The sequence below is a fragment of the Furipterus horrens genome, unplaced genomic scaffold (assembly GCF_987537825.1).
Source record: "Furipterus horrens unplaced genomic scaffold, mFurHor1.1.pri manual_scaffold_17, whole genome shotgun sequence".
Classification (NCBI taxonomy): domain Eukaryota; kingdom Metazoa; phylum Chordata; class Mammalia; order Chiroptera; family Furipteridae; genus Furipterus; species Furipterus horrens.
Window position 1 is genome coordinate 68931327 of NW_028327187.1, and position 27982 is coordinate 68959308.

Consider the following 27982-nt stretch of genomic DNA (forward strand, 5'->3'; position numbering starts at 1 on the left):
TCTCAGGAGGCAGCGCTGCAGAGAGGATTAAGTGAGGCTTATGCGTACAGATAATCACTCAGGTAATGCGATCATAGGCTTATGTCCTTTGAAAACAGAAAACACATGTTAATTTATGTAACATAACCAATAAACAAGTCTCTGAATCTGTGAGACTGTCTTATTGGGAAGACATCCAGTTGCAAGGCACTTGAAATTCTATATGTCTGCAACTTGAATATCTTTGATGATATCACAGACATGGTTTAGTTTTCAAGTGAAACCATATTTTAAATGAGAAGAAACTTTTAAGATGGTTAGTTGCCTTATTTTATACTCTACTACTGATCATTGTGATTTTCCTTGAATAATGATTTTTCTCCCTAAGGTTACCCTCCTTGTCTTTAAAGGGACTACATTAAGTCCATTTTTAATTTATCCTGTTTCTTTGCATAAACATAACAAGAGCAGCAAATGATCACTTATGATCTTTAGTTCTGCTTTGCTGGAACTTACCCAAGGAATATTTGGGGTAACCCTCAGTCCGTTCTTCAGGGCACAGAAGCTGTGCCTCATATCTGGCATTCATCCTTCCATGTACACACCTGTCTTTTCCAAGTCTTTCTGGTTTTTCATTGTGCCTTAAGGTCACTTCTAGCCATCTTTCAGGAAAACAACCTTCGTTCCTTCACTGGAAAGATTGCTGTGGACCGCACAACCAACCATGGTACCAGGCCTTTTATTTCATGGGCTTTTATTACCTTTGAAAGTCATTTCCAGTTCCTCACGGCTTTTTGGTAACACCCTGAGCCCAAGTATGTGTCCTTTAGGCTTGATATTCCAGTCAAAGACTTGGTCAAAAAAAAAAAAAAGGAACCTCTATTAACAACTGGTCTTATTAGTTCTATGCAAAGAAACTTATATCATTACTTACTTGTTTAGAATGCCAAACTCTGGAGGGATCAGATAGGGAGAAAAATATACAACGTGAAGGAAAACCTTTGTCCTAATATTAACTAAACTGGCATTTCCATTCTTCATATTTTCATTTTTCCCCCACTAAAAAATTTTTTTTGTTTGTTTTTCCATTACAGTTGTCTCACTTTACCCCACTCTTGCTTCCCTGCACCCTGCTCCTCCCTTCCCCCACATTCAGTCTCCACTCAGTTGCCCATGTCCATGGGTCATTCATACATTTTTTTTACTTGATCCTTCCCCTTCTTACCCCCTTCTCTCCCTCCGACCTCCCCCCTTGTTATTGTTAGTCTACTTCTTATTTACATAGCTCTGGTTAAATTTTGCTCATTTGTTTGTGTTGTTCATTAGTTTCCTGTAATAGGTGACAGCATAAAGTATTTTTCTTTTGTTGCCTGGCTTATTTCACTAAGCATAATTTTCTCTAGGTCCATCCACGTTGTTGCGAATGGTAGAAGTTCCTTCTTTCTTTCTGCTACATAAAACTCCATTGTGTAAATGTACCACAGTTTTTTGATCCACTCATCTACAGACGGGAATTTAGGTTGTTTCCAGCACTTGGCTATTGTAAATACTGATGCTATGAACATTGGAGTGCATAGGTTCTTTTGAATTGGTGTTTCAGGATTTTTTGGATATAATCCTAGCAATGGAATTGCTGGTTCAAAAGGCAGTTCCATTTTTAGTTTTTTGAGGAAATTCCAAACTGTTTTCCACAGTGGCTGCACCAGTCTGCATTCCCACCAACAGTGCAGTAGGGTTCCCGTTTCTCCAAATCCTCGCCAGCACTTGTTGCTTGTTGATTTGTTGATGATGGCCATTCTGACTGGTGTAAAATGGTATCTCATTGTGGTTTTTATTTGCATCTCCCTGATGGCTAATAATGTTGAGCATTTTTTCATGTGTCTATGGACCTTCTGTATGTCCTCCTCAGAGAAGTGTTTGTTCAGGTCCCTTGCCCATTTTTTAATTGGGTTGTTTGTTTTCTTGCTGTTGAGTCGTATCAGCTCTTTATATATTTTGGAAATCAGTCCCCTGTCTGTGATGTCATTGGCAAATATGTTTTCCCATATGGTTGGTTTCCTTTTCATCTTGCTGATGCTTTCTTTTGCTGAGCAGAAACTCTTCAGTTTGATGTAATCCCATTTATTTATTTTTTCCTTTATTTCTCTTGCTTAAGGAGATGTATCCGTGAAGAGATTGTTACGTGAGATATCTGATATTTTCTTGCCTATGTTTTCCTCTAGGACTTTTATGGTGTCCCGGCTTACATTTAAGTCTTTGATCCATCTTGAGTTTATTCTCGTGTGTGGTGTAAGTTGGTGGTCTAGTTTCATTTTTTTGCAGGTCCCTATCCAGTTCTCCCAGCACCACTTGTTAAAGAGGCTCTTCTCACTCCATTTTATGTTCCTTCCTCCTTTATCAAAGATTAGTTGACCATAGAGGCCTGGGTTTATTTCTGGACTCTCTATTCTGTTCCACTGATCTATATGTCTGTTCTTATGCCAGTACCATACTGTTTTGATTACAGTGGCTTTGTAGTATTGTTTGATATCTGGTGTTGTGATTCCTCCTGCTGTGTTCTTCTGTCTCAAGATTGCTTTTGCTATTCGGGGTCTTTTTTGGTTCCATATGAATTTATGGAGTATTTGTTCTAGGTCTGTGAAATATGTCATTGGTATTTTAATAGGGATTGCATTGAATCTGTAAATTGCTTTGGGTAGTATGGCCATTTTGATGATGTTGATTCTTCCCATCCAAGAACATGGTATTTGCTTCCATTTATTTGTTTCTTCCTTAATTTCTTTCTTCAATGTTATGTAATTTTCAGAGTACAGGTCTTTTATCTCTTTGGTTAAGTTTACTCCTAGGTACTTTATTTTTCTTGTTGCTATAGTAAATGGTATTTTCTTTTTTGTCTCTGTCTCTGCTCTTTTATTGTTGGTGTACAGAAATGCCTTAGATTTCTGTATATTTATTTTGTACCCTGCAATTTTCCCAAATTCACTTATTATATTGAATACTCTTTTAGTGGAGTTTATAGGACTTTCTAGGTATACTATCATGTCATCTGCATATAATGAAAGTTTCACTTCCTCTTTCCCAATTTGGATGCCTTTTATTTCTTTTTCTTGTCTGATTGTTGTGGCTAGGACTTCCAACACTATATTGAAAAGGAGTGGAGAGAGTGGACAACCTTGTTTAGTTCCTGAGTTCAGGGGGAATGCTTTCAGTTTTTGTCCATTGAGTATGATGTTGGCTTCAGGCTTCTCATATATAGCCTTAATTATGTTAAGATATGCTCCCTTTATTCCCATTTTGCTGAGTGTTTTCATCATAAATGGGTGTTGTACTTTATCAAATGCTTTTTCTGCATCTATTGATATGATCATGTGATTTTTGTCTTTCATTCTGTTTAGGTGATGTATTATATTTATTGATTTGCGAATATTAAACCATCCTTGCATCCCTGGAATGAAGCCCACTTGATCATGATGTATGATCTTTTTGATGTATTGCTGGATCCTGTTTGCCAATATTTTATTGAGGATTTTAGCATCGATGTTCATCAGTGATATTGGCCTGTAGTTTTCTTTCTTTGCTGTGTCTTGACCTGGTTTGGGGTTTAGGATAATACTGGCTTCATAGAAAGAGTTTGGGATTTTCCCCTCTTCTTGGATTTTTTGGAACAGTTTGAGGAGGATAGGAGTTAGTTCTTCCTTGAATGTTTTGTAGAATTCGCCTGTGAAGCCATCCGGTCCAGGGCTTTTGTGTGCCGGGAGATTTTGGATTACTGTTTCAATTTCCTTTTTTGTTATTGGTTTGTTGAGACTTTCCACTTCTTCTTGATTTAGTTTTGGAAGGTTGTATGTTTCTAGAAATTTGTCCATTTCTTCTAGATTGTCAAATTTCTTGTCATACAGTTGTCTGAAGTAATTTCTAACTATCATTTGTATTTCTGAGGTATCAGTCGTGATTTCTCCTCTTTCATTTCTGATTTTGTTTATTTGTGTCTTCTCTCTTTTTTTCTTGATTAGACTGGCTAGAGGCTTGTCGATTTTGTTGATTTTTTCGAAGAACCAGCTCCTAGTTTTGTTGATCTTTTGGATTGTTTGTTTAGTCTCTATGTCATTTAGCTCTGCTCTGATCTTGATGATTTCATTCCTTCTTCTTGCCCTAGGCTTTGTTTGTTGTTGTTGTTCTAGTTCTTGTAGCATTGTGGTTAGGTTTTTTATTTGAGATTCTTCTAGCCTTTTCAGATATGCCTGTATTGCTATAAACTTCCCTCTCAGGACTGCTTTTGCTGTGTCCCACAGGTTTTGGGTTGTTGTGTGCTCATTATCATTAGTTTCTAGAAATTTCTTGATTTCTTCTTTGATGTCACTGTTAACCCATTCATTATTTAATAGCTTGTTATTCAATCTCCATGAGTTTGGGTGTCTTTGATTTTTTTCTCTGAGGTTGATTTCTAGTTTCAGGGCATTGTGATCTGAAAAGATGCTTGATATGATTTCAATTTTCTTGAATTTGTTGAGGCTTGTTTTGTGACCTATCATGTGGTCTATCTTTGAAAATGTCCCATGTGCACTTGAAAAGAATGTATATTTTGCTTCTTTGGGGTGAAAAGTTCTATATATATCAGTTAGATCCATGTGGTTTAGTGTGTTGTTCAATGCCTGTATATTCTTGGTGTTTCTTTGCTTTGAAGATCTGTCTATTGTTGATAATGGAGTGTTGAAATCCCCTACAATGAGTGTGTTGTTGTTGATATCCTTTTTGTGGTCTTCTAGTATTTGCTTTATGTATTTGGGTGCTCCTATGTTGGGTGCATATATGTTTATCAAAGTCATATCTTCTTGATGGATTGTTCCTGTAAGTATTATGAAGTGTCCTTCTTTGTCTCTTTTTATTGTCCTTGCTTTGAAATCCATTTTGTCTGATATGAGTACTGCTACCCCGGCTTTTTTTTCCGGTCCGTTTGCTTGGAATATTTTTTTATATCCCTTTACTTTCAGTCTGTGTAAATCTTTTGTTTTGAGGTGTGTTTCTTGTAGACAGCAAATATGTGGGTCCTGTTTTCTTATCCATGCCATTACCCTATGTCTTTTAATTGGAGCATTTAATCTATTTACATTTAAGTTTATTATTGACGTGTATTTATTCATTTCCCTTTGTACCTCTGTTCCTCTCCTCTCTTGTTTTTTTCTTCTTTTTTTCTTAGAACAGTCCCTTTAGCATCTCTTGCAATGCTGATTTGGTGGAGATGTATTCTTTCAGTCTTCCTTTGTCTGAGAAACTCCTTATTTCACCTTCTATTTTGAATGAGAGCCTTGCTGGGTAGAGTATTCTTGGTTGTAGGCCTTTGTTTTTCATTGTTTGAAATATTTTTGACCACTCCCTTCTGGCTTGGAATGTTTCTGTTGAGAAATCAGTTGATAGCCTTATCGGAGCTCCCATGTATGTTATTTGCTGCTTTCTTCTTGCTGCTTTTAGGATTCTCTCTTTGTCTTGGAATGTTGCCATTTTAACTATGATGTGCCTTGGAGTGGGTTTTGGGGGGTTCCTCTTGATTGGAACTCTCAGTGCTTCTTGGACTTGCATAGCTTTTCCTCTCATCAGGTTCGGAAAATTTTCTGTCACTATTTCTCCTTTCAGATTTTCAATTCCATGTTCCTTTTCTTCTCCTTCTCGAATTCCGATGATTCTTAAATTATTTTTCCTAATGCTATCCTGTAATTCCCTTACATCTTGTTCATATTTTTTCAATCGTTTTTCATTTTGCTGTATTGTCTGGGAGTTTTTCTCTACATTATCTTCTAACTCACTAATCCGATCCTCTGCTTCGTTAAGTCTGCTTTTGACTGATTCTACTGTGTTTTTCAGTTCAGAGATTGTATTCTTAAGTTCTTCCTGGTTCCTGTTAACAATTTCTATGTCTTTTTTTATGCTGGTGTAGTTCTCTGCCAGTTCCCTGTAATTTTCTAGGAGCTGCTGGTAACTTCCTTGAAGGTTGTCATAGTTGATTTTAAGGATGTCGAGTATAGTGAGCTTCTTTACCACCATTGTTTTGAATTCCATGTCTGACATTTGGGCTATGTCTATTTCGTCTATCTCTCTTTCTGAGGATTCCTCTTTTCTTTTCATTGAGGGGTTATTTTTGTGTCTTACCATGTTGGATTCTTTTTGTTTTTATTTATTTATTTATTTATTTATTTTGGGGGCGGTAGTCTGCTTTGACTTCCCTCCTTTTTGGTGTAATATTCTTTATCGAAGGTCTGGGAGTTTCAGTGGTGCAGTCTCTTTGATATCCTGAGCCTGATGGTCTTGAGTTACCCTTTATGTCGTTTGTTTATGCTGTTCGGTTATATTTCAGATGTTCTTTGATAGGATCTTCCTTCTAGCTACTTGGTTGAGAGTCACTCTGTCTGCTTTGTCTTGAGTTCTTTTGTGGATATTCTGTTAAAGACATAAACACACAGCCCAGGCAGGAGACCCACACCCTCAGAAAGTATCCCCCACTCTATCCTGCTATCGTTAGCCAACTAGCCCGTATTAATATAAATGTAAAGAGATTTGAGCTTTTATGCTATAAGAAGAATAGATAAGAGTTGTTTTGGGGGAGGAAAAATATACTTTTTGATAGAGGGGTTGATAGATTAATAATAGTTGAGACTGTGCAAGCCAGTTAGTAATATTTACATTGTATGTTAATAAAAATAGAAGAAAAGGATAGAAAAATACATAGTATAGTAAGAAAGTGGGATTGTATTGAATTTGGGTTTATATAGTAATTATATTATATTATTTAGAGTGATAGGGGGGCTAAGTTAGACAAACAAACGAATAAACCACGATTAAAGAGAAAGGATGAGAAGGAGAGGTTATATGCAACACGTTAGAGATAAAGTTTGTTATTATTGGAAGAGGTGAAGGAAAAACACCCCCCCAAAAAATCCCCAAGAAAATAGAAGAAAGAAAAGAAGAGAGAAAGAGAAGAAAATAAAAAATTTACCACAAAACCCCCCTTAAAAAAAACCCCCAAAGGGAAGAAAGAAAGGAACAAAGAAAGATAGAAAAGAAAGAATAAAGAAGAAAGAAAGAAAGAAAAAAGAGAGAGAAAAAAAAATTAAAAATATATATATATATACCCCCCAAAAACCCCCCAAAAAAACCCCAGGAAAAGAATAAAGAAAGAAGGAAAGAAAAGAAATAATTAAGAAGAAAGAAAGAACAAGGGAGAAAAAATTTGGGAGAAAAAATTTGGAAAAAAAAATCGATGTTTTTACTCCGTTTTAGCCTTGGTGTGTTGCCTTCTTTTTCTGGGTCCGCAGCTGGTCTAGTGTGGCAGGTCAGAGTTTCTTGTTTTTTGCAGGACTGGTGTGCGCGCCCGGTTGCCGCTATGGTGCGCGCCCGCGGTTGCCGGCACTGCGCGCTCCCTTGCTGCTTGCTGGAGCCAGTTGAGGTGCCCTTGCGCGCAAGCCCCTGCGCTCTCGGGCGGCCCGAGAGTTTGCCCCGCGGTTGGAGCCCACTGCTGCCGGGCCGCGGTGGTTCCCAGTTCGCGCCGAGGTGTCCCTGCCCGCACGGGCGGCCCAAGGGCTTTCCCCGGGATTGGCTCCTGCCTTCGCTGGGCCGCGGAGGTTCCGCGTTTGTTCCGAGGTGTCCCTGCCCGCGCGAGCGGCCCGAGAGCTTTCCCCGGGATTGGCGCTCACTGACCCCGGGCTGAGGTGCTTTTGCGCTCGCGCGCCGCCCCGTGCCCTCAGCCCCGCTGAGCCGAGCTCCGGGAGTTGGTCTCTCGCCTCTTAGGGCAGGGCCAGGGACACTTGTGCTCAGTGGAATCGAGCGTCAGTGGGTCGCCGCCTCCAGCTGTTCCCGTGCTGCAGCTGCCCACCTTCCCTCACCCGTCTGGGCGGGCACAAACAGAGCCTGCGCTAGTGGTCTGCTTTCCGGCCTGGGGCCTTGCGCCCACGGGAGCTGTCTAGGGGTGTCTGTGCACAGTCCTCTGCGTGTTCAGTGGGCCCTCCCTGTGCCCGTTGGGGCACTGATCTTATGTCCCTTGGGGAGTGTCCGAGGGACGCCTGGACTCACGGCCCTGCGCACCTGGGCCAGTGAATGAGAGCACTTCCCTATGTGCGCCCCCGCGACCCAGTGGTAGGGTTGAGGAGTGGATGAGCGGGCCTCTGCGCCTGGGCTCCTCCAGAACGGCCTACCACCCCCAAACTTTCCTCCCGTCTCCACCGTCCACTAGAGAAAAATATAAAGGAGAATTATGTTCTCACTTGCCCGGCAGCACACTGTCTCCTGTCCTTCAGCGCCAATGCCACTTGGTTGAGTCCCGTCTCTGCCAGCGGGCAGAGATCCGCTCTCCGCCTGACTCCTCTCTGGGGTAGCCTGTGGTCGCCAAAAATCCTTTGTGTGCTTCCCGCCACAGCTCGGGCAGCCGCCCCAGTCAGGAATCCCGTTTCGTCCCCTTTTTCTCCGCTATCCTCACTAAACAGGTTGTTCCCAGATGGATTTTCTCTAATCCAGCAGTGCCTTGGCTCTACTCCCGCCAATGTCCAGCTGCTCACTGAGATGTTCTGTCTGCAATTAGACCAAACTGCAGACGGGTCTCCGGAGCATAAAACCGCAACCTCTCCTCACTCCTCCACCATCTTACCTTCTCGCTGATGTTTTCTTTAGCTGAGCAGAAACTTTTTAGTTTGATGTAGTCTCATTTGTATATTCTTTCCTTTATTTCCCTTGCATTAGGAGATATATCAGTGAAAATGTTGCTACGTGAGATATCTGAAATTTTCCTGCCTATTTTTTCCTCTAGGACTTTTATGGTATCACGCCTTACATTTAAGTCTTTGATCCATTTTCAGTTTATTCTGGTGTATGGTGTAAGCTGGTGGTCTAGTTTCATTTTTTGCATATCCCTGCTCAGTTCTCCCAACATCATTTGTTGAAGAGGCTCTTTTCACACCATTTGATGTTCTTTCCCCCTTTGTCAACTATTAGTTGACCATATGAACCTGGGTTTATTTCTGGGCTCTCTATTCTGTTCCATTGATCTATATGTCTGTTTTTATGCCAGTACCAGGCTGTTTTGATTACCGTGGCCTTGTAGTATAGTTTGATATCAGGTATTGTGATTCCTCCTACTGTGTTCTTCCTCAAAATTGCTGTGGCTATTCGGGCTCTTTTTCGGTTCCATATAAATTTTTGAATTATTTGTTCTAGGTCTGTGAAATATGTTGCTGGTATTTTAATAGGGATTGCATTGAATCTATAAATTGCTTTGCATAGTATGAAAATTTTAATGATGTTGATTCTTCCCGTCCATGAGCATGGTATATGTTTCCATTTATTTGTATCTTCTTTAATTTCTTTCTTCAGTGTTATGTAGTTTTCTGTGTACAGGTCTTTTACCTCCTTGGTTAAGTTTATTCCTAGGTATTTTAATTTTCTAGTTGTCATGGTAAATGGGATTTTTCTTTCCGTTTCTATCTCTGAGTTTTTATTGTTGGTGTATAAAAATGCCTTCGATTTCTTAATATTCACTTTGTATCCTGCTATTTTGCCGAATTTACTTATTAGGTTGAGTAGTTTTTTTTGTGGAGTCTAAAGGATTTTCTAGGTACAATATCATGTCATCTGCAAATAATGACAGTTTTACTTCCTCTTTTCCAATTTGAATGCCTTTTATTTCTCTTTCTTGTCTGATTGCTGTGGCTGGAACTTCCAAGGCTATGTGGAATAGGAATGGAGAGAACGTACATCCTTGTCTTGTTCCTGATCTCAGGGGGAATGCTCTCAGTTTTTGCCCATTGAGTATGATGTTGACTTCAGGTTTATCATATATGGCCTTTATTATGTTGAGGTATGCTCCCTCTATTCCCATTTTGCTGAGAATTTTTATCATAAATGGGTGTTGTACTTTATCAAATGCTTTTTCCGCATCTATTGATATGATCATGTGCTTTTTGTCTTTCATTTTGTTTATGTGGTGTATTATGTTTATTGATTTGCGAATATTAAACCATCCTTGCATCCCTCGGATTAATCCCACTTGATCGTGGTGTATCATCTTTCTAATGTGTTGCTGAATCCGGTTTGCCAATATTTTGTTGAGGATTTCAGCATCTATGTTCATCAGCAATATTGGCCTGTAGTTTTCTTTCTTTGTGTGTCTTGACCTGGTTTTTGAATTAGGGTTATACTGGCTTCATAGAACAAGTTTGGGAGTCTTCCCTCTTCTTGTATCTTTTCGAATAGTCTGATGAGGATAGGAATTAGTTCTTTCCTAAATGTTTTGTAGAATTCACTTGTGAAGCCATCCGGTCCAGGGCTTTAGTGTGCCGGGAGTTTTTTGATTACAGCTTCAATTTCACTAGCTCTTATTGGTCTATTCAGACTTTCTGCTTCTTTTGATTCAGTTTGGGAAGACTATAGTTTTCCAGGAATTTGTCCATTTCCTCTAGGTTGTCAAATTTCTTGCCATGCAGTTGTTCGTAATAATTTCTTATAATCCTTTGTATTTCTTTTTTTTTTAATTTTATTTTTTGTTATTGAATTACAGTTGTTCCATTTTTCCCCCATTGCTCCCCCCTCCCAGCCCATCCCTTCTCCCACAGTTGTATCCATCCCCGTTGACCATGTCCATGAGTCATTCATATACGTTCGTTGACCTGACCTTTCTCTTCCTTCCCCCTCCCCCCTACTGACTACTATTCTAGTCTTTGCCTATTTAGTTCGTTTGTTTGTGTTGCTCTTTAGTTTCCTGTATTGGGTGATATCATATGGTATTTTGCTTTCTTTGCCTGGCTTATTTCACTAAGCATAATTCTCTCTAATTCCATCCATGTTGCCGCAAATGGCAAGAGTTCCTTCTTTCTTTCTGCTACACAGTATTCCATTGTGTAGATGTACCACAGTTTTTTGATCCACTCATCTATAGACGGGCACCTAGGCTGTTTCCAGCACTTAGCTATTGTAAACAGTGCTGCTATGAGCACAGGAGTGCATAAGTTATTTTGAATTAGGGTTTTAGGACTTTTTGGGTGTAATCCTAGCATTGGAATCGCTGGTTCAAAAGGCAGTTCCATTTTTACTTTTTTGAGGTAATTCCATACTGTTCTCCATAGTGGCTGCACCAATCTGCATTCCCAACAACAGTGCAGTAGGGTTCCCGTTTCTCCACATCCTCGCCAGCATTTGTTGTTTGTTGATTTGTTGATGATGTTCATTCTGACAGGTGTAAGGTGGAATCTCATTGTGGTTTTTACTTGCATCTCTCTGATGGCCAATGATGTTGAGCATTTTTTCATATGTCTACCGACCTTCTGTATGTCCTCTTCGGAGAAGTGTTTGTTCAAGTCCTTTGCCCATTTTCGAATTGGGTTGTTTGTTTTCTTGATGTTGAGTCATATAAGCTCTTTATATATTTTGGAGATCAGTCCCCTGTCTGTGATATCATTGGCAAATATGTTTTCCCATATGGTTGGTTTCCTTTTCATCTTGCTGATGTTTTGTTTTGCTGAACAGAAACTTTTTATTTGATGTAGTCTCCTGTGTTTATTATTTTTTTTTATTTCTCTTGCCTTGGGAGATGTATCCGTGAAGATATTGTTACGTGTGATATCTGAAATTTTCCTGCGTATGTTTTCCTCTAGGACTTTTATGGTATCACAGCTTACATTTAAGTCTTTAATCCATCTTGAGTTTATTCTCGTGTGTGGTGTAAGTTGGTGGTCTAGTTTCATTTTTTTGCACGTCCCTGTCCAGTTCTCCCAGCACCATTTGTTAAAGAGGCTCTTCTCACTCCATTTCATATTCTTTCCTCCTTTATCAAACATTAGTTGACCTTAGAGGCCTGGGTTTATTTCTGGGCTTTCAATTCTGTTCCACTGATCTATATGTCTGTTCTTATGCCAGTACCAGACTGTTTTGATCACAGTGGCTTTGTAGTATTGTTTGACGTCTGGTATCGTGATTCCTCCTGCTGTGTTCTTCTGTTTCAAGTTTGCTTTTGCTATTCGGGGTCTTTTTTGGATCCATATGAATTTTTGGAGGATTTGTTCTAGGTCAGTGAAATATGTCATTGGTATTTTAATAGGGATTGCAATGAATTTGTAAATTACTTTGGGTAGTATGGCCATTTTGATGATGTTGATTCTTCCCATCCAAGAACATGGTATTTGCCTCCATTTATTTGTATCTTCCTTAATTTCTTTCTTCAATGTTGCAAAATTATCAGCGTACAGGTTTTCTATCTCTTTGGTTAAGTTTATTCCTAGGTACTTTATTTTTCTTGTTGCTATAGTAAATGGTATTTTCTTTTTTGCTTCTGTCTCTGAGATTTTATTGTTGGTGTACAGAAATGCCTTAGATTTCTGTATATTTATTTTGTACCCTGCTATTTTGCCAAATTCACTTATTATATCGAGTAGTCTTTTAGTGGGTTTTATAGGGTTTTCTAGATATACAATCATGTCGTCTGCAAATAGTGATAATTTTACTTCTTCTTTCCCAATATTGATGCCTTTTCTTTCTTTGCCTTATCTGATTGCTGTGGCTAGGACTTCCAACACTATGTTGAATAGAAGTGGAGAGAGTGGACAGCCTTGTCTAGTTCCTGATTGCAGGGGGAATGCTTTCAGTTTTTGTCCATTGAGTATGATGTTGGCTTCAGGCTTCTCATATATAGCCTTAATGATGTTAAGGTATACTCCCTCTATTCCCATTTTGCTGAGTGTTTTCAACGTAAATGGGTGTTGTACTTTATCAAATGCTTTCTCTGCATCTATAGATATGATCATCTGATATTTGTCTTTCATTTTGTTTAGGTGATGTATTATATTTATTGATTTGCGAATATTAAACCATCCTTGCATCCCTGGGATGAATCCCTCTTGATCATGGTGTATGATCTTTTTGATGTATTGTAGGATCCTGTTTGCCAAAATTTTATTGAGGATTTTAGCATCTATGTTCATCAGTGATATTGGTCTGTAATTTTCTTTCTTTGCTGTCTCTTGACCTGGTTTTGGGATGAGGGTAATACTGGCTTCATAGAAAGAGTTTGGGATTTTTCTTTCTTCTTGGATTTTTTGGAATAGTTTGAGGAGGGTAGGAGTTAGTTCTTCCCTAAATGTTTTTTTAAAATTCTCCTGTGAAGCCATCCGGTCCAGGGCTTTTGTATGCAGGAAGATTTTTTATTACTGTTTCAATTTTCTTCTTTGTTATTGGTCTGTTGAGACTTTCTACTTCTCCTTGATTCAGTTTGGAAAGGTTATATGTTTCTGTAAATCTGTCCATTTCTACTAGGTTGTCAAATTTCTTGCCATATACTTGTTTGTAGTAATTTCTTATAATTGTTTGTATTTCTGAGGTATCAGTCGTGATTTCTCCTTTTTCATTTCTGATTTTCTTTATTTGAGTCTTCTCTCTTTTTTTCTTAATGAGCCTGACTAGAAGCTTGTCAATTTTGTTTATTTTTTCAAAAAACCAGCTCCTAGTTTTGTTGATTTTTTAGATTGTTCGTTTCGTTTCTATGTCGTTTAATTCTGCTTTGATCTTGATGATTTCCTTTCTTCTTTTTCCCCTAGGCTTTGTTTGTTGTTGCTGTTCTAGTTCTTGTAGCTTTATGGTTAGGTTTTTTATTTGAGATACATCTAGCCTTTTCAGATATGCCTGTATTGCTATGAAGTTCCCTCTTAGGACTGCTTTTGCTGTGTCCCATAGGTTTTGGGCTGTTGTGTGTTCATTGTCATTATTTTCTAGAAATTTCTTGATTTCTTCTTTGATGTCACTGTTAACCCATTCATTATTTAAGAGCGTGTTATTCATTCTCCATGAGTTTGTATGTCTTTGATTTTTTTCCCTGACGTTGATTTTTAGTTTCAGGGCATTGTGGTCTGAAAAGATGTTTGATAGGATTTCAATTTTCTTGAATTTGTTGAGGCTTGTTTTGTGTCCTATTATGTGGTCTATCTTTGAAAATGTCCCATGGGCCTTTGAAAAGAATGTATATTTTGCTTCTTTGGGGTGAAAAGTTCTATATATATATCAGTTAAGTCCATTTGGTTTAGTGTGTTGTTCAATGTCTGTATATCCTTGGTGTTTCTTTGCTTGGATGATCTGTCTATTGTTGATAATGGGGTGTTGAAGTCCCCTACTATGAGTGTGTTGTTGTTGATATCCTTCGTGTGGTCTTCTAGTATTTGCTTTATGTATTTGGGTGCTCCTATGTTGGGTGCATATATGTTTATCAGTGTTATATCTTCTTGATGAATCGTTCCTTTCAGTATTATGAAATGTCCTTCTTTGTCTCTTTTTATTGCCCTTGCTTTGAAATCCGTTTTGTCTGATATGAAGAATGCTACCCTAGCTTTTTTTTCAGGTCCATTTGCTTGGAATATTTTTTTATATCCCTTTACTTTCAGTATATGTAAATCTTTTGTTTTGAGGTGTGTTTCTTGTAGACAGCAAATATGTGGGTCCTGTTTTCTTATCCATTCCGTTACCCTATGTCTTTTAATGGGAGCATTTAATCCATTTACATTTAACGTTATTATTTACATGTATGTATTCATTTCCCTTTTGTATCTCTGTTCCTCTACTCTTTTTTTTTTTTTCTCTTCCTTTTTCTTACAATATTCCCTTTAGCATCTCTTGCAATGCTGGTTTTGTGGAGATGTATTCTTTTAGTCTTCCTTTGTCTGAGATAATCCTTATTTCACCTTCTATTTTGAATGAGAGCCTTGCTGGGTAGAGTATTCTTGGTTGTAGGCCTTGTTTTTCATTGCTTGAGATATTTTTGACCATTTCCTTCTGACTTGTAATGTTTCTGTTGAGAAATGGGTCGATAGCCTTATTGGATCTCCCTTGTAAGTTATTTGCTGTTTTTCTCTTGCTGCTTTTAGGATTTTCTCTTTGTCTTGCAATGTTGCCATTTTAACTATGATGTGCCTTGGAGTGGGTTTTTGAGAGTTCCTTTTTATTGGAACTCTCAGTGCTTCTTGGACTTGCATAATTTTTTCTCTCATCAGGTTCGGAAAATTTTCTGTCACTATTTCTCCTATCAGATTTTCAGTTCCATGCTCCTTTTCTTCTCTCTCTCGTATTCCAATGATCCTTAAATTATTTTTTCTAATGCTATCCTGTAATTCCCTTACATCTTGTTCATATTTTTTCAATCTTTTTTCATTTTGCTGTATCATTTGTGAATTATTACCCACATTATCCTCTAACTCACTAATCCGATCTTCTTCTTCGTTTAGTCTGCTTTTGACTGATTCTACTGTGTTTTTCAATTCAGAGATTGCATTCTTCATTTCTTCCTGGTTCTTGTTGATAATTTCTATGTCTTTTTTTATGCTGGTGTAGTTCTCTGCAAGTTCCCTGTAATTTTCTTGGAGCTGTTGGTAACTTCCTTGGAGGTTGTGATAGTTGTTTTTGAGGTTTTAGAGCATATTGAGTTTCTTTACCACCATAGTGTTGAATTCCATGTCTGACATTTGGGCTATGTCTATTCCATCTACCTCTCTTTCTGGGGATTCCTCTTTTCTTTTCATTGAGAGGTTGTTTCTGCGTCTTACCATGTTGGATTCTTCTTGTTTGTTTTTGTTATTTGGATTTGTCTGCTTTGCCTTACCACCTTTGTGGTATGAGATTTTTTATGGTAGATCTCGGGGTTTCAGTGGTGCAGTCTCCTTGATCTCCTGAGCTTGATGTTCTTGGGGTAACTTTTATATCATTTGTTTATGCTGTGTGATTATATTTCAGATTTTTTTTGTTGTTGTCAGGATATTCCTTCTGGCTTGTTGATTGAGAGTCAATCTAGTCACTTTATCTAGAATCCTTTTGTGGAGATGTCAGTTCAGCCTTCTTGTGTCATCTTCTTTTTCTGTGTCCACAGCTGATCTAATGTGATGGGTCAGAGATTCCTATTCCTTGCAGCAGTGGTGTGTGCGAGGTGGCCGGCAGGGCGCAATGCAAGGTAGCCAAGAGCCCACCTCAGGTCTGCCACCACGCATTCCAGGAAAGCAGACCACGCTGCGCTCTGGGGAAGCTGGCGAGGTTTTTTTTTTTTTTTTTACTCAAGCATCAGTGCGTGTCTAAAGCGGCTGGGGAACTAAGCTCAGGCCTGCTGCTCCGAGCTCCTAGAAAGCAGGCTGCGCCCAGCTCCAGGAAAGCCCTCCAGGTGTTTTTTTGTCTCGAGTACCGGTTCGCGCCCAAGGTGTCCAGGGAACTAAGCTCCAGCCTGCCGCGCTGCACCCCTAGAAAGCTGGCCGTGGCTGCGCTCCGAGGAAGCTGGCCGCGCTGTGTTCCGGGAAAGCCCTTGAATTGTTTTTTGGCTCAAGTGCCAGTGTGCACCCAAGCAGTTGAGGAGCTAGCCTCAGGCCTGCAGCGCCCTGTTCTGGGTTTTTGTCTTTCGCCTATTAGGGCAGAGCTGCAGACACTTGTGCTCAATAGACGTGAGTGTCTGTGAGTCCTGCTGCCCACCGTTCCCGCACCTCCTGAGCAGGCATGTGCAGAGCCTGGGCAAGTGCTCTGCGCTCTGGATTCCGGCCTGGTACTTCGGCCTGGCGCCCACTGGGCTGGCCAGGGGCGACTGCGCAAAGTCTTCTGCGTGCCCAGTGGGCCCTCCCTGCACCCGTTGGGTCACTGATTTTATGTCTGTTGGCATGTGTCCTAGGGGCACCTGGATGCACAGCCCTGCGCACCTGGGGCAGTGAATGAGGGCACTTCCCTATGCGCGCCCCCGCGACCCAAGGGGAGGGTTGGGGGGTGGATGAGCGCACCACTGCGCCTGCGCTCCTCAAGAATGGCCTACCACCCCCAAACTTTCCACCCCTCTCCACCATCCACTAGAGAAAAATATAAAGTAGAATTATGTTCTCACTTGCCTGGCAGCATGCTGTCTCCTGTCCTTCAGCGCCAATGCCACTTGGTCGAGTCCGGTCTCTGCCAGCGGGCAGAGATCCGCTCTCCTCCCAACTCCTCTCCCACGGCAGCCCAATCCTTTGTATTTCTGTTGTATCAGTTGTGATTTCTCCTCTTTCATTTCTGATTTTATTTATTTGGGTCCTCTCTCTTTTTTTCTCGATGAGCCTGGTGAAAGGCTTGTCAATTTTTTTTATCTTTTCAAAGAACCAGCTCCTACTTTTGTTGATCTTTTGAATTGTTACTTTAGACTCTATGTCATTTAATTGTGCTCTGATCTTGATGATTTCCTTCTTTCTACTTGATCTGGGTTTTGCTTGTTGTTCTTCCTCTAGTTCTTGTAGCTGTAGGGTTAAAATTTTTATTAGAGATTCTTCTAGCTTTTTTAGGTAGGCCTGTATTGCTATGAACTTTCCTCTTAGGACCGCTTTCGCTGTATCCCATAGGTTTTGGGTTGTTGTGTGTTCATTATCATTGGTTTCCAGAAACTTTTTGATTTCTTCCTTGATGTCACTGTTAACCCATTCATTATTTAATAGCATGTTATTCATTCTCCATGAGTTTGAATGTCTTTGAGTTTTTTCCTTGAGGTTGATTTCCAATTTTAACCCATTGTGATCTGAGAAGATGCTTGATATAATTTCAATTTTCTTGAATTTATTGAGGCTTGTTTTGTGTCCTACCATGTGGTCTATCTTTGAAAATGTTCCATGTGCACTTGAGAAGTATGTATATTTTGCTTCTTTGGGGTGAAAACTTCTATATATATTGACTAAGTCCATTTGATCTTGAGTGTTGTTCAGTGCCTCAATATCTTTGGTGTTTCTTTGCTTCGAAGATCTGTCCATTGTTGACAATTTGGTGTTAAGTCCCCTATGATGAGTGTGTTGCTGTCTATATCTTTCTTGGAGTCTTTCAAAATTTTCCTTATATATTTGGGTGCTCCTAAGTTGGGTGCATATATATTTATAAGGGTTATATCTTCTTGATGGATTTTTCCCTTAAGTATTATGAAATGCCCTTCTTTGTCTCTTATTATGGACTTTGCTGTGAAATCTGTTTTGTCTGATATGAGTATTGCTACCCCGGCTTTTTTTTTCATGTCCATTTGCTTGAAATACTTTTTTCCATCCCTTTACTTTCAGTGTGTGTAGATCTTTTGTTCTAAGGTGTGTCTCTTGTAGACAGCATATATGTGGGTCATTCTTTCTAATCCATTCAGCTACCCTATGTCTTTTAATTGGAGCATTTAATTTATTTACATTTAAGGTTATTACCGATAAGTACTTATTCATTGTCATTTTCCCCCTTTGTACTCGTGTTCTTCTCTGTCTCTCTCTGTTTCTTTATATTCTTAGAGCAGACCCTTTAGCATCTCTTGCATTGCTGGTTTGGTGGAGATGTATTCTTTAATCCTTCTTTTGTCTTGGAAACTCCTTATTTCACCCTCCATTTTGAATGAGAGCTTTGCTGGGTATAGTATTCTAGGTTGTAGGCCTTTGTTTTTCATTTGTTGGAGTATTTTTTGTCATTCCCTTCTGGCTTGTAGTGTTTCTGCTGAGAAATCTGATGATAGTCTTATTAGAGCTCCCTTGTATGTTATTAGTTGTTTCTCTCTTGCTGCTTTTAGGATTCTCTCTTTGTCTTTTAATGTTGCCATTTTAATTATGATGTGTCTTGAGGTGGGTCTGTTGGGGTTTATCATCATTGGGACTCTCTGTGCTTCCTGGATTTGAGTGACTCTTTCTCTCCTCATGTGAGGGAAGTTTTCTGTCATTAGTTTTTCAAAGAGGTTTTCTATCCCTTGCTCTTCTTCTTCTCCTTCTGGAATTCCTATGATACGGATATTATTACGTTTCATGTTGTCCTGCAGCTGTCTTAGAACCTGTTCAGTCTTGTTCAGTCTTTTTTCATTTTGTTGAATTATCTGTGAGTTTTTGTGTACATTGTCCTCCAGCTCGCTGATCCGATCTTCTGCTTCCTCTAGCCTGCTTTTAATTCCTTCTACTGTGTTCTTCAATTCAGAGATCGTATTCTTCATTTCCTCCTGGCTCTTATTGATAGCTTCTATGTCCTTTTTTCATGCTCTTGTAATTCTCTGTGAGTTCCTTGTAATTTTTCTGGAGTTCCTTGTAGTTTCCCTGGAGTTCTTTATAGTTTCCGCTGAGCTCATTCAGCTTCTCCATAATCCATGTTTTAAATTCCATATCTGATATTTTGCTCCCCTCTATTTTATTTAGCACTCTCTCTGGGCATTCTACCTTTCCTTTTGATGGGGGTTTGTTTCTCTGTATCCTCATTTTTGTGATTCCTATTGTTTGTTGGTGCTTCTTAGAATGATCTGCTCTTCCTGGATCTGCCTCTGGTAGCGTCAGATCATGTACCAGACTGGCCCTAGGCAGCCTATTGGAGACTTTCAGTGATCTACTGCCTTTGTCTCTCTTCTTTAGTTTTTAATATACCCAATCTGTGATTGGCCGTCAGGCTTAAGGACCGTGGGTGTGGCAGCTTAATTCCTGTAGGCAGGGCTTTTATTTCCCCTTGGTATGACGCCACTTGGAGGAGAATGGTCTGTCTGCTGTACTGGGGCCGAGTCAGCACTGGCTGGTCCTTGGAGGAGGTTAGTGTAACTTCCACTTATTCCTCCGCCCTCTTGGATCTCCGTCTGTGTTCTCCTTGATGTTATTTCTTTAATCTGTCTGGTTTTATTTCAGCTACTTTTTGGTGGGTCTTTTTCTCTGGTTAGTTGTTTGAGAGTCACTCTGCCCACCTTGTCCTGAGATCTTTTGTGGAGGTGCTGCTAAAACATTAGCACACAACCCAGGCATGAAACCCACACCCTCCAATATCTCCCCCAACTACAATCTCACTATAAGCTGCAAATGAGCCTGTGTTAATATACTTGTGGAGATACTGGGACTCTTATTTTGTAGGAGAAACAGAAAGGAGTTGTTTTACATGAAGGAAGGGTAATTTTTGAGCTGGAAATTGATAGAGTAATAATATTATCAATTGGGATCAAGGTTATGTAAGAGACTAATTAACACTTACACTGTATGTTTGAAAAGGAGGGGAGGGTTACAGTGTGGAGTGAGAAAGTGGAAGTGTATAATATTAGGATTATATAATCTGTATATGCTATATAATTGGCGTGGGAGGTGGAGTAGACACAACAGACATCCAGGCAGACAGACAGCCAGAAACTGAAAGAGAGGGCTGGGGAGGTTAGAAGGTAGGAAACATATTGAAAAACAATTTTTCAAGAATAAAAATTCAGAGTAGAAAATAGCAAAACAGGAAGGGAGAGAGGAAAGAGAGAGAGAAAGTAGAGAAGAGAAGGGTAGGAGAGAGAACGAAAGAAGAAGGGGAGGTAGAAGAGAGAGGGACTGGATTAAAATTCTTTTTAAATTATATATTATAAAAAAGATTAGGAGGTTAAAACGTGATATAAAATTGCAAGATAGAGAGAAAGGGTGGATATAGAGAGAGAAGAATAAGAGATAGGAAAGCAAGAAGATGTGGGAGGGAAAGAGCACAGAGGAGGGAAGGAAATCAGGAGGAAGAGGAGATATTAGGGAGGGGAGGATTGAAATTGAAGAGTTGACAAAAGATAGGATGAAGGAGGGAAATACAAGAGGTAGAAAGAGAAGTGAGGGGATGGGGTAGCAAGAGAGAAGGGGTAAGAATGGGAGAGTGAAGGGAGAGGGGGATAGATTAGAATTATAATTTGAATAGTAAAAGATTAGAATATAAAGTGGAATAGGGAGAGAGAAAGAAAGAGAGAGAGAATATGTATAGGGAGAGAAGGAAAATAAGGGCAAGGGATGAAAGAAAAACGAATGTAGACTGAAGGGGGACAAAATAAAGAAAGAAATTTAATAATATTGAAGGTGCGTAGCGCAGAGAAAGGAGAGGGTGAGAAAGGGAGAGAACTTAAAATTTAAAAATTAATTGAGAATAGTATGCAGGGGAGACATGCTAAGGGGAGGGAAGGGAGGGAAGAGGATGGGAGAAAAGGAGAGAGAATATGAAAGGATGGGAAGGGCAGTTAGAGAGAGAGAGTGAGAAATAAAAGAATGAGAGGATTTTAACTCAATTCAACTTTTAGGCACAGTCTCTGGGTATTTTTTTTTAACAGTATAAATATATATTTATTAAAGACATGAAAAGTATTAGTTCTATAATTTGTATTCTAATTTATTTTTTTTTAATTTTATTTTTTGTTATTCAATTACAGTTGTCCCATTTTTCCCCCATTTTCTGGATATTTTTGCTTTGTTTGCTCTTTGTTTTTCCTTGCTTCCTTTCTGAGTCCGCTCCTATTCAAAATTCCATGAGTTTCCAATCTTTTCTGGTTGGTTGGCTTGCTGTGGGAGGGTTCTGCTTGATTCTGGGATTGCTAGTCTTTTATTCATGGGCCTACCGCTGCTCTGCTGTGAGCTGCGTTTAGTTGTTCCCTTCTGAGGCACCCTCAGCCCTCCTCAGGCTTATCCAGCTACTCCTTCCCCCTGTTGGTCCAGCCTGTGCCTGCCAGCAATGCCCGCCCTGCCTCCAGTTGTGTCTCTATTCCCAGGCTACAGCTTCTGTTCTCTTTCCTGTCTATATGCTCGTGCACCCTACCTCTCTCCCTGTCTCAAGATCATCCCTTTGTTCTGCAGGACTCTGGCACAGTCGGTCAAAGCACTTTCCTGCCCAGGGCCTCTCCCCTAGTCTGGAGCTCTGCAGCGGCTTTTCCCTTGTGGGCTCTTCTCCTTGCCCGCAAACTGTCTCTATTACGAGCTACAGCTTCCGCTGGCTTCCTTGTCTATAGGCCTGCACGCTCTATCTCCCTCCCCGCCCAGCATCGTCCCTTTGTTCTGCAGGATTCTAGTGTGGTCGGTCAGCGCAGCGCTCTCCTACCCAGGAGTTCTCCCCCAGTCTGGAGCTCTGCAGCAGCCTTTCACTGTGGGCCCTTCTCCCCGCCTTAAACCGTCTCCACTCCAGAACCACCGCCTCTGCTCTCTTCCCTACTTACACACCCCGCGCATTCTATATCTCTCCTAGCCCCAAACCGGCCTTCCTGATACAATTTTATTCTTTACTTTTCTGTTGAAGATTTTGGACTGAAAATATTTCTACAGACATGTATTAATGACCAAAAGATATAGTGATTTCCTAAGTGTTAAGAGTGTTACCTTGTAAAAATAGATACTTTGAAATAGTAGCTGGTAGTTTGGGGATGGAAATGATGTATGCAATAAATAAATTTCATCCTGCTAACTAAGCACTACTATAGACTATTCAGATCAATATTTGATGAGAATGTATCAAAGCAAACTTATTGCTATGAGGATCCACTGTTGTCTTTTGATTGAAAATAATGAATCAGACATATTAATGTAAAGCACTTACTTCATGCACTTGAAATTTGTCCTAACCACAACTAGCACTGCTAATGGAAATGGTAATTACCATCTACATAATTCTCAAATAATTAGGCAAATGGGCACTTTTCCAAATGATTTTATTAAAATGTAGGCATAACAGAAATGTTTCTAGAAATGTCCTGACTTTAATTAGTGAAGATAAAAGTGACAGAGTGCTTTTTTACTTTACGATTGAATTCTCTCCATTATGTTGTGCTACAAATCTTTAAATGCATGAAGAAATCAGAAACCTTGTCAATGACAAGGTGTAGAGAAGAGGGCAGAAAATAAAGCGTGGTAGTGACAGAATTCCTCACATCACCATTACAGTTAAAAGCACTTTAGCCAGTCTGAAGCTTGAGCCCCTTTTTGCTTCACCCATGAATAGGAGAACTCCTGATTTGGATGGATATCTTGGTTGCTTCCTTCAGGCATATACAGATCACAGCACTGATAAGGACTTCCTAAAATCGAATATGTTTAGAGCATTTGGCTTCATCTCTCAACGTATCTGGACAGAGCTGCCAGTGCTAGACAGGTGTTCCTTGCTCCCAGATCCAGGCCTGGACCTATCAAATTTATAGTCAGTGCACTCTAGTGACTGCAACATGAGAGAATGTTAAATGCAGTCCACGTGAAAGAAAAGATTAATGGTTCCTGAAAGCCCATTGTCAGTTGTGAGATAGGTCTCTCTCCCATAAAAGAGGAAAAGCTTAAAGAAAGGGATCTTGGGAGAGCATCAATAAATAAGAGACAACCTGATAAGCAAACATGTTCTCCACCAACCAGGGCATGTGAATACTTTCCCAGTCAATTAAAAAAATGTCTTGAAAGTAATTAGTAATTGCAGCTTGTTTGGTGTGAAGAAAAAACTTACAAAAAAATGAGCCACCCCAAAATATGTAGAGAATAGCAGTCTCTTTAAAGTGAGATGGCTGCACTCTAACTAGTGTCTCTCATTCAGTTGGGCACTATTCCCAATCAGGGCACGTGCCTGGGTTACAGTCCTGGTCCCCAGTTGGAGCACATGCAAGAGGCAACCAATCAATGTTTCTCTTACACATTGATGTTTTTCTCCCTTTCTTTCTCCCTCTTTTCCCTTCTATCTGAAAAAAAATAAAATAAATAAAGAAAATAGTAAAGTGACGTGGATGCTTGGAAAATCCTACAGGCATCCAATAAATGTGGACTACTAGTGATAATTCAGGAAAGCTCTTACACAGATTTGCTGAAATAAAGGGGTAAATCAGACAGCAATCTGCACAGACCCTTGCACAAGCCTTTGTAGTACAGAAAGCTCTGTCATACATTTACCTCAGTTTTTTGCATGACCACCTGGTGAGGAAGATAAGGTAGGAAATTAACATCCTTATTATATAAGTGAGGAAAGTGGAGGTTAATAAGGCAAGATGTCTGTGGGCATAATTTCTGACATCCAACCCAGTACTCATATCTTCCACTCAGCACTTGGCACCCTCTGTGCTCTGTGTAGCTATGCCCCAAACTGCTATTCTGGGTTAGGGAAAGCTGTACCCTAGGGTAAGCCCTGCCACCCATCCCAAATCTCCAGCAATCCTCTAACATAGTTCTGCTGTGTATTCTGAAGAGGTTGACAATTAGCATCCCCCACAAGAAAGCTTGTTTTCAGAAAGAAAAATAGAGAGCAAGGGAAAAAAATTACCAGAAAAAGAAAAGAAAATCTGTTACAAGGCTAATGCTCTTTAGAAATGCCACTTCCAATGCAGAAGATAGTGGCGGAGTAGTGGCATTGTTGTCTGCTCGCTCCCACCACAGAGGGACTTCAGGTGCGAACGCGGAGAGGAGTGACTGAGTGAGTGCAGATTTCAGACAATGTGAACAGGGAAGGGAGTGTGGGAACAGCGTGAAGGAGGGCAGAGTGTTCAGCCGCACACTCCAGCCTCAGTCGCTGGGCCTCCGGACCCAGCATGACTTCTGTACTGCGCCCAAGGTGGGCAACTGCTGACTGGCTTGTTAGCCAGGAGATGCCTGGAAACTGCCCCCTGCCAGGGGCACACTGACAAGCGAAGTCTTGCAGAGAGTCAGTGAGACAGTTTGGCTGAAAAGGCCTGAGGCATGGAAGAACAGTGAACAACCTGGACTGGGAGAAACTGTGAACTGAGTCTCGGTGGGAACTTCCTTGGCTGCAACTCCAGACTGAAAGTTCTGCACTCAGGGCGCGTGCAACGCTCGCACTAGGGCCCTACAGAACAAAGGGGCAGTCTTGAGGCAACAAGAGGGGCTCATACGTGAAAGCTGTGGTGGATCTGCAGCCCTGGTGGGGACCGCAGACTGGCAGGTGGCGCTCCCAGGCATATAGACAGGAACTCTAGTGGATGCTGTAGCTCGGAAATAGAGACATGACTGGAAGCAGAGCAGAGATTACTGGCATGCGCACACTGGCTCAACGGAGAAAAATGTTGCTAGACAAGCCTAAGGAGGGCTGAAGTTGCCGCAGGAGGGGACAACTAAACGCGGCTCACAGCAGAGCGGTGGTAGGCTCATGAATAAAAGACTAGCTACCCCAGAATCAAGCTGGATCTCCCCACAGCTAGCCATCCAGCCAGAAAAGATTTGAAACCCATGGAATTTTGACCAGGGCCGAATCCAGGAAAGCAAAAAAAAAAAAAAAAAATAAGGAGACTGCGTCTAAAAGTTGAGCTTAGTAAAAACACTTTCATTCTTTTATTTTTCCCTCTCTCTCTCTTCCTGCCCCTCCTTTTCTTTTTTTTTCTTTCTTTTTCTTTCTCTTTCCTTCCTTCCAGTTCATTCCTTTCTATTTATTTCCTTTATTTCTTTTTTCTTTCATTCTATTTTTTACTTTTTATTTTTTATTTTTGAAAAACTCTTTCTTCAATCTGTTTCCTACCTTCTATCCCTCATATCCCTCTGCTTTAATTTTTCATTCTTTGTCTATTTGGTTGTCTGTTTTTTTTATCCTCCCTTTCAAACTAAATATATAGCATATAACTACTATATAAACCTAATACTATACACTTCCACTTTCTCCATTCTACATTCCTCCCAACTTTTTTAAACACACAGTGTAAATATTACTTGCTTTTTTGCATAGTCTTGAACCTATTTGCTAATATTATTATTCTATCATCTTCGCTCTCAATAAACATACTTCTTTCATTGAAAACAACTCCTATTTATTTCTCCTTTAAAATAAGAGTCTTAATCTCTGTACATTTATATTAATACTGGCTCATTTGCTGCCTATAGTGGGATTGTGGTTGAGGGATATTTTTGAGGGTGTGGAATTCTTGCCTGGGTTGTGTAATTATGTTTTAACAGCACCTCCACAAAAGAACTCAAGACAGGGTGGACAGAGTGACTCAATCAACTAGTCAGAGGAAAGGACCCAAAAAAGAGGACCTTAAATACAACCAGACAGCTTAAACGAATGACATAAAGGGAAAAACAAAAGCACTAAGCTCAGAAGATCAAAGAGACTGCACCACTGAATCCCCCAGGTCTCCTATAACAAATCTCATATCACAAAAGAGGAAAATCAAAGCAGACAAATCTAATAAACAAAAAAGAAACAAGAAGAATTCAACATGGGGGAACACAGAACAACCTCCCAATGAGAGGAAAAGACAAATCCCCCAAAAGAGAGATAGATGGAATAGACATAAGCCAACTATCAGACATGGAATTGAAAAAAAATGGTTATTATGAAGCTCAATGACCTTGACAACTTCAAAGAAAACTATGACAAACTCCAGGGAAATTACCAACAACTCCAAGGAAACTACAAAGAAGTGCAGGGAAGCTACAAGGAACTTATGGAGAACTACATCAGAATTAAAAAAAAAAAAAAAAAACATAGAAACTACTAACAAGAACCAGGAAGAAATGAAGAATACAATCTCTGAATTGAAGAACACAGTAGAATCAATCAAAAGCAGGCAAAATGAAGCAGAAGATCAGATCAGTGAGTTAGAGGACAATGTAGGAAAATTTCCCAGACAATACAACAAAATGAAAAAAATATTGAAAAAGAATGAACAGAGTTTAAGAGAACTGCAGGAGAACATGAGACAAAACAACATTATAATAATAGGGATACAAGAAGAAGAAGAGTATCATGGGATAGAAAACCTGATTGAAAAAGCAATAATAGAAAATTTTCTTAACCTGGTGATAGAAAAAGTCATGCAAATCCAGGAAGCACAGAGGGTCCCAATGATGATGAACCCAAAAAGGCCCAATCCAAAGGACATCATAATGAAAATGACAACATTCAAAGACAAAGAGAGAATCCTAAAAGCAGCAAGAGAAAAACAGCAAATAACATACAAAGGAGATCCAATAAGGCTATCAACTGACTTCTCAACAGAAACACTATAAGCCAGAAAGGAATGGCAAAAAATATTCCAAGCAATGAAAAACGAAGGACTATAGCCAAGAATACTCTAGCCAGCAAGTCTCTCTTTCAAAATGGAAGGTGAAATAAGGATTTTCTCAGACAGAGGAAGACTAAAAGAATACATCTCCACCAAACCAACATTGCAAGAGATGTTAAAGGGAATGCTTTAAGAAAAAGAAGGAAAAAAAGGGAAGGAGAGGAACACAAGTACAAAGGGAAATGAATAAATACCTGTCAATAATAACCTTAAATGTAAATGAATTAAATACTTCAATTAAAAGACATAGGGTAGTGGAATGGATACAAAAACATGACGCACATATATGATGTCTATAAGAGACACATCTCAAAACAAAAGATTTGCACAGACTGAAAGAAGAGGGATGGAAAAAAAGTATATCAAGCAAATGGACATAAAAAAAAAACTGAGGTAGCAATAGTTATATCAGACAAAACAGATTTCACAGCAAAGGCCATAAAAAGAGACAAAGAAAGACATTACATAATACTTAAGGGAAAAATTCATCAACAGGATATAACCCTTATAAACATATATTCACCCAACATAGGAGCACCGAGATATGTAAGGACAACTTTGAAAGATTTCAGGAAGGATATAGACAACAACACACTGATAGTAGGGGATTTTAACACAGCACTATCAACAATGGACAATACTTTGAAGCAAAGAAACACCAAAGATATACAGGCATTGAACAACACTCTAGAGCAAATAGATTTACTTGATATATATAGAACTTTTAACCCCAAGGAAGCAAAATATACATTCTTTTCAAGTGCACATGGAACATTTTCAAAGACAGAACACATTGTAGGACACAAAACAAGCCTCAACAAATTCAAGAAAATTGAAACTATATCAAGCATCTTCTCAGATCACAATAACTTAAATTGGAAATAAGCTTCAAGGAATAAACTTAAAAACATTCAAACTCATGAAGAATGAATAACATGATATTAAATCATGAATAGGTTAACAATGACATCAAGAAAGAAATAAAAAATTTTCTGCAAACAAATGATAATGAAAACACAACCACACAAAACCTACGGATACAGCAAAAGCAGTCCTGAGAGGAAAGTTCATAGCAATACAGGCCTACGTAAAAAGGATAGAAGAATCTCAAACAAAAATTCTAACCCTACAGCTACAAGAACTAGAGGAAGAACAATAAACAAAGCCAAGAGCAAGCAGAAGGAAGAAGATCATCAATATCAGAGCAGAATTAAATGACATAGAGTCCAAACAAACAATTCAAAAGGTCAACAAAAGTAG